Raw genomic sequence first — 7,105 nt, 5'->3', positions numbered from 1 at the left:
TCGTGCCATTCGAAATTTGTGGAAAAAAACTTTTAATTTGTTTGCAATATTGTAATATAAATATTTAAGTAATGTGAGTTACTTTGAATACCGCAGCATTTTAGAATTTTATTAAGCACAGCCATAGTCTGTAGAAAATCTCCATAAAGCAGTAGTTTCGCAAAAGATGGGAAGGATTTTGGTGCATTTTATAAATGTCATACTCATGAAATATCATGATTATTAATACCTATTTATTTTGCGAAATAATAAATATGTTCCTTTATTTTATCAGTTAATAAAACATGGGCAGGAGCTAGGATGCGTAAAATAAATCACGATTTAATTATTCACATCCGAAAGACACTCCATATTCAATTAACTGATAAAATTGTTGGAACATGTTTATCATTTCGATTCTAACAACGCGAATAATTCGCATTTTACAGTACTACATTTTCAGCGTTTTACGTCATTCCGGTCGTATGCTGTATCCTAACACGATCCGATTCATTTTCCTATTAAACAAAGAAGGCTGAAAACAGTGAATTATTAATGGAGAAAGAGACACGCTCGTAACAATGTGCGCGGCAGTAAGTGCAACAGGAAATACTGTTCCACCAATGTTCGTCTTCCCGCGGGTGAAATTTTACCATCATTTCATTCGTGATGGACCTGAATGTTGTATTGGCGCATCGCATCCATCAGGGTGGATGACTTCTGAGAACTTCTATATCTTCATACAACATTTCGCGAAGATTGCAAAACCGAGCAATGAACAGAAAGTACTTTTGCTGCTGGATAATCACCATTATAGGACTGGATACTATCAAATTTGCCAAGGAGAGGGGTATCGTAATGCTGTCCTTCCCACCTCATTGCAGCCACAAATTACAACCACTTGATCGCTCTGTATTTGGCCCCTTCAAGAGGTACGTCTCCACCATTCAAGACACGTGGATGAGAAACAATCCAGCCAATACCATGTCCATTTACGACTTGCCGAGGATCGCCAGAGATGCGTGGCCGAAGGCAGCGACCCAAGCCAACATTACAAATGGGTTTAAGGTATAAATGCAGATATAAATTTAGTTATAAAACTTGGTATACCTTAATTGTACACATAAATTGCAGTAAAAACATTTCGGCTGATAACGGCGTATTCATCTCCTTTTTCATACAATTTCAATGACGATACTTTGTTTTTAAGTAAACCAGTGATATCGCCGAAACGCGAAATTAATTTTACCTTTTGTTTATTCAATATTAGATACCAGAAGATGCATTTTACACGTTTATGCATATAACATTGTTTTTTGTCTAATACACAATTCTTTGTCTTTATTATTCGTAGTTATAAACCACTCAGGCCTCCGTGGTTAATTACTGTGCATCAGAATTTCAAATCACTGTTTATTAATAGAGTTCATTACCGAATTATTTAGCGTACCTGCAATTTTTACACTCTATTTTAGGTTTCTGGTATCCATCCTTTACAAAGCGGTGTCTTCAATGACATGGACTTTGCCCCGGCTTACGTGACAGATCGGCCCGATCCTTACACGAAGTCATCTGTGTGCGGTGACGCCAATACCGAACATGTTGATACTGCCAATTCTCCGCGGAGAGAGGAGTCGCAACCAGAGAATACAAATGTTCAGGGTCGCACAGAAACTGAACTTCAGACTTCGGACGATATTATGAACACCCCTTTCACAACAATAAACTCACAATTGCGAGACATTAATCGGGAAATTGCGATTGTTCCTGGGGATGGACATTGCCTGCTGCACGCCGTAGCCGTTGGTCTTGCCGAAGAGGGCATAGATGTTGTTACCATTGAATCTTTATGCACAATGCTGGTGGCTGAAGTTACAAACCACGCTGACCATTACAGACAATTCTCCAATAGTCGTAATGTTATTGAAGATATAGATCGATATGTCCGATTCAAGGAATACAACACCGACACTGCAGACTTGATCCTGTCGGCACTGTGTAATTGCCTTGGCATTTCCGCTATCATTTACAACCATACAGCATCTGGCGTCACGAATGTCCTTGCAACTGGACCAGGTAGGTCAAACGTCGTCTTCAAAGGAGATATATACCTTGTTCTGACAGGTGCTAACGGAAACGCACATTACAATGGCGTTAAGAAAATAACCACAAATAGTCATGCAGTATTAACTGATCCACTTGTCGACACGACATATACGACGTTCTGTCCAGAAAGAATTCGCCCATTCCCTAAAGCAGCTCCAAGAAAAAACACAGGAGGCCGAAAGAAAAGGAAAAGTGCAGTTCTAACCGACACACCGGAGAAAAACGCGATAGAAGAGGCATATAGGCTGAAGCAAAATATTTCAAATTCTAAAAATCTGTTAAAAGGTCACTAAGTAGCAAAGTACAGAAGAAAAAATGTTTGAAAAAGAAAACAAAACGTAGTAAAGCCAGCACAGAAGTGGTATCGTCCGATGAAGATGAATGGTTCTGCCTTATATGCGTCGAGCCTTACTCCAATAGTCGTGCCCGAGAGGCTTGGATTCAGTGTCAGGGTTGTAAGGGTTGGTCACACGAGGAGTGCACTAATGTCCGTAAAAACAATGTGTACATATGTCACAATTGTGAATCTGATGGGGAAGCGGACTGTCTTTAAGTCTACCTACTGCACATACTTTAATAAAAAACAAAAACAAAAACAAACAAGTGTTTATATTCTAGTAACTGGTTAAGTTCATTGACCGCGACATCGTCCCACGGACTGTCAAGGCTCTGCAAAACATGCATGAAAAAAAAAGATTAATACATCTTAAAGAACTGCATTTTTTCACTTTAAAATTTATTTGTTAGAACTGTTGTTTTAAATAAAAGTTGTATGAGTTGAATGTTTTTCTATGGTCAAATATAAATGAAACAACTTACCCCGACCCCTGTAACAACTTACCCCATAGTTGGGGTAAGTTGATACATTCCAGTGACCTCTAAAATCTAACTGAACCGAGTAGAAATATGCTTTCATATATACTTTGCTATACATTTCTATAAACGGCAAACAATGAGCTTTTCATACATATATGGACTATCTACATTGGCAAATAAATCGGGAAGATACATCGAAAACAGTGAAAAATGTAACAACTATCCCCGGTCTCCCCTACAATAATTCACTGTTCTTACGTCACATTCATTACGTCATAGCGTCAGACGATATATAGCGGCGCGCTGGAAAAGAAACAAATTGAAAACGGGCAAATATTGAATGAATGCCTTAGAGGATGTACTTTAAAATCCTTTGTAACGTGTTAGAATCGAAATAATATATCTCATTTAGTGATTTGCTCTTGAATAAAATCATTGTTTGTCGTTCAGATGCGTATTATTATATATAATTCCATCGCAACAATGATTTATTCAGCGACAAATCACTAAATGAGATATATTATTTCTTAAACAATTTACCCCCATGGTTAAAAAGTGTTGCATAGCCAACGGAACTTTTAGATATTTGTTTCCTTTTATCAGAATTTTGAGAAGTATATATAAACTAGTAGAATCATCATTTTTGTGTAACGGGCTTAACGTTTGTATAACGTCACATCATTATGACGTCACTTCTGAATCATAACAACTAATTCGCTCAGAGATAAAAACGTATTTTACTGCCCTGTACATTTATATTTTTTATTTTATTTCTTTGTTTTAAGATAAGATGCAACATTTATAGTCCGATTTGTCAAGAAAAGTCAAAGATCTAACAGGACAAACCACGCTCAAATACATATCATGTCTAAAATTAGCATTTATCACATAAATAAATCAAATCAATATGTGAATGGTTCTGGCGTCCAGATAACCGGATACATGTAACGTATAACGACGCACATAAAATTATATTATTTTATACTAAATTTATTTTAGCTCGATCGAGATAAAAGCATCTAGCTTATTTGAACCATTTATTTGACTCTCGAATCTGCTTTCAGGAAACAACAGTACTAATGTTATATGAGAAAGTGTGGTCGTGATCCCACTAAGCTTTGAACCCATGACCGCCGGGTTGAGCGGTCGACACCTTTACCACTAAATCACCGATCCCCTTATTTTTACATACACGAAGTCATTTTCGGTAATTTCAGCAATTAAAAAGTTTAACGTATAAAGATAATGACGTCATTTTACTTTTTTTCATTATACTAACAAAAATATTCAACTAACGAAACAAACACGTTGCGTACACAGTAGTTTTTCTTCTTAAAGACTTTTCATAAAAAAATATTGTTAAACAGGCACAAAAAGAACCCTGGTAATTTTGGCAACTTACACATGAAATGTCCAAGATACCATATCTCCTTGGCATAAAATTCCATCATGGCAACCGGCTGGCAGATCAGTAGAACACAAAAGTCAGCAATGCTTAGCGTGAACAAAAAATAATTCGTTGGGTTTCTCATTTCTCGGACACGACAAACTACCATTATCACCATAGTGTTGCCAAACAAGCCTACACAAAATATAACGACATTAATTACCGTCATGTAGACGGTAATATAATCCGGCGCGTGTTGAAATTCCATTTTTGGTGTTATTTGGCTTCCAGTAAAGTTAGTTAATGTAATATTGCTACAATTCATGGTCATTTTCAAATAATCCAGTTTTAATTATTTCATGTAAAACTTAAACGCCAATTCACATCTTAAATTTGCTGTAAACCAATGTTGTTTGTAGTAAGTATCCATGAACGAGTAAAGTTTATCCTGTATTGCTTTAATTATAGAAAAGTTTCTGACAGTATGCTATAGCCTTTGATAGCTGTCTCGCATTGTTTACTCTGCCTACCATCTGACAACGCGACAAAGCCAATACTCGACAGTCAGCAAGAAATATTTCTACTGATCAGCAATAGATGCTTTAAGATGCTTTATGATTATTTGTATTTGTGATAACCTAAGTACCATAGATCTACACTATTAAAGCATTTTTTGTTGAAAGGGATAATTTTGCTCATATAAAAATTTAATTTCGTCGGCAAGTTAGTATTTACAACGAGCAAATCAGTTGTGCTTTAGGCATATTGTAACTTGAACACTTTTACTACCTTTTATTACTTTTATTATTAAATCTGATAATACTTTTGATTAGTTACAAAGTCAGCCAGTAGAGAAAATCATATATAATATAAATTCCGCTTTCAGTTTAGACAATTAAAATGGATTACAAATTTACACTCGCCTTTTCCACTGGGCTTAAATATTACTAAGGAAGAAATAAAAAATATGTGTGGTTCACTGAACTAGACTGACCCTAATTTTACCCGCCGACCCTAACATTTTTTTCCCTATCTTTTCGGTACGAATTTTTTGGGTACGATTTTTTTAGTACGAAACATTTATGCCGACAACGATATTTCTATTATGCGCCTCCGATTACCAAGTTACGTCCCTCTACTGAACAAAACATGGCGCAACTATATGTGTTGTTTTTACTAGCGAAATTTAAGGAGGCCCGAAAAGGACACTGTACATTGAAGGTAAAATCACATAAATTTTGATAGTACTTTTAATAAAATGAATTGCCCTGACAGTTAAAGTGGAAATGTATTTCATTTGAACTGTTTGTTTTTAAACTTCCAAAACAACATGGGGTTCCGTTCAATGTGATTTCACCCTGAGCTCTTGGTAGTGCTATTAATATTTCCCAATGTTTAATATGATATTCTTTGTATTAAATGGTATTGTCAAAGTGTTCTTTTTATTCCTGTTTCCTTCAGTGATGGGGTTCAAACTGGTATAAACAGGAAGAATGAAATATTCAACAAAACTGTAGACCTGTCTGACAGAATGAATGCCGAATTCCTTCGAGACACGGTTGAGACAGTAAGGAAGGTACTTTGTGCAGCTGTGTATCATTTATGGTGTGGTTAAATAAACAATAAATGCTGTTTGACAATCAGTTATATATCAAAAGATTTTCAAGCATTATTTAAATGTAATTGCCCAGTTAAATTGTCAAAATAATTTTGAGGTGTGAACATCATTCAGCTTAGTTTATAAATATGGAAATTACGCTCAATCTTTGATCGTGTCTGACGTTAGAGGGGGAGGACTCTGTGATAAGCAGTTTTTAAATTCCACCAGGCCTGAACTGTTTTGATTTCTGTTTTCTGGCCTGTTTCTTCGGGCCCTTAAGGGTGTTTCTCTTGATGCTCTGTCTTCTGCAAAGGCACTGAGTACATACGTTTTCGGTTCTTAAGGTTTGCTTTGTTATGTAATTATACAGGAGCATTTTTGTGTTTTACGTGCCATGCCTTTTGTTTCCATTGCGTGTGTTAGAGATTCACCTGACGGGCATTACTTTTATAAATTAGTCCCCTACTGGTTGAAAACCAGTTTCGGGGACTATAGGAATGCGCTTTTCAGTCATTCCGTCCGTCCGACCGCAATTTCGTGTCCGGTCCATAACTCTGTCATTCATGAAGGGATTTTAGTATTACTTGGCATAAATGTTCCCCATGATGAGACAATGTGTCCTACGCAAAACCCAGACCCCTGGCTCAAAGGTCAAGGTCACAATTGGAGGTCAAAGTTCAACAGGGCTTTTTTCCTGTCCGGTCCATAACTCTTGCCATCCATGAAGGGATTTAAATATTACTTGGCATAAATGTACCTCATAATAAGACGATGTGTCATGCATAACGTGCAGATCACTAGCTTAAAGGTCAAGGTCACATTTGGCAGTCAAATGTTAACATGGCATGAACAGGGTCTGTTTCGTGTCCGGTCCATAACTGTGTCATACATTAAGGGATTTTAATATTACTTGGCAAAAATGTTTCCCATGACGAAACGACATGTCATGCGCACTACCATGACCCCTGGCTCAAAGGTTTAGGTCACAATTAGAGGTCAAACGTCAACAGGGCTTTTTTCCTGTCCGGTCCATAACTCTGCAATCCATGAAGGGATTTAAATATAACTTGGTATAAATGTTTCCCATCATAAGACGACATGTCAGGAGCAAAACCTGCACCCTAGCTAAAAGGTCAAGGTCACAATTGGAGGTCAAAGGTCAATAGGATTTTTTCCTGTCTGGTCCAGAACTCTGTCATCCATCAAGGGATTACAAT

Source organism: Mercenaria mercenaria, chromosome 9 (assembly GCF_021730395.1).
Source record: "Mercenaria mercenaria strain notata chromosome 9, MADL_Memer_1, whole genome shotgun sequence".
Lineage (NCBI taxonomy): Eukaryota > Metazoa > Mollusca > Bivalvia > Venerida > Veneridae > Mercenaria > Mercenaria mercenaria.
This window is presented reverse-complemented; position numbering follows the sequence as displayed.